Source organism: Manis pentadactyla, chromosome 14, assembly GCF_030020395.1.
Source record: "Manis pentadactyla isolate mManPen7 chromosome 14, mManPen7.hap1, whole genome shotgun sequence".
Lineage (NCBI taxonomy): Eukaryota > Metazoa > Chordata > Mammalia > Pholidota > Manidae > Manis > Manis pentadactyla.
Window position 1 is genome coordinate 24,047,336 of NC_080032.1, and position 951 is coordinate 24,048,286.

Genomic DNA, 951 nt, shown 5'->3' on the forward strand with positions numbered 1-951 from the left:
AGCATTCAACGACTATTAGCTATTGTTATTCTGGTGAAGAAGCTTTTCAGTGACTGGAATTAGATAAAGTGTAGTTCTAATTTATAGAGGAGTGAGAGAAGGCCTTGTCAAATACATCTTTTAAGTATAAGGTGTCTGTTCCAGGCTGGGAGCAGGGAAGCATTCAGTGAGGTTATAAATGGGGTCCTGGAGACAAGTTTCAGTGCTTCTCTTCCAAGGGAGTCCATAGAACCTGTATTGGGTGATTTCACAGCTGTTTCTGAGAGGAAAGCTGACAATAGCAGAAACATTTTGAGAGCTTGCATTTGGGAGAACTCGTTTTTTTTTTTACTCCAATGTGGCTGATAATTTAAAAAGCAAACCAATAACTTTTTAAAAGTCTTACACCACCTCCTGAGACATCTTTTTGATGGGCTTTGATGGCCCAGCACTGTTTTGTTCTGGTCTGTCTGCAGGCTGTCCCAGCCCTGCCTCTCCTCATCCCCTTCCTGTCCTTCGGCCCTGGCAAGGTGGCCCCATGCGGAACCTGCAGTCTCTGAAGATTCATCTCACAGCTCCGCGTTGATAACAGCTGCAGTTACGTTACAGATGTACAAAAGGGGACAGCTTAATTGCATGCATTTTGACACAAATCAATGTAAGACTAAAAAGAAAAAAGTATGGTCAGATTCACTGAGGCCAAGTTTTCTGCAATTAATCAGATGCTCGCCTGGTGTAGGCAAGAGTTGATGAGTCCGGAGTGGAACGGTGTGTCGGGGAAGGCCCGCGCCCCGACTCCCAAGGGAGGAGGAGGGACGGGCTGTTTAGCTGTGCCGGGGCGCCCGGGTAGAGGGGTAGAGGGGCGGAGGGGCGGAGGGGCTGGGGGGCGCGGGCCTGGGCCCCGCGGGGCGGGGCGGGGCCAGGGGCGGAGGCAGGATGGGGGCGGGGCGGGGCGGGAAGAGGGCTCCTCCC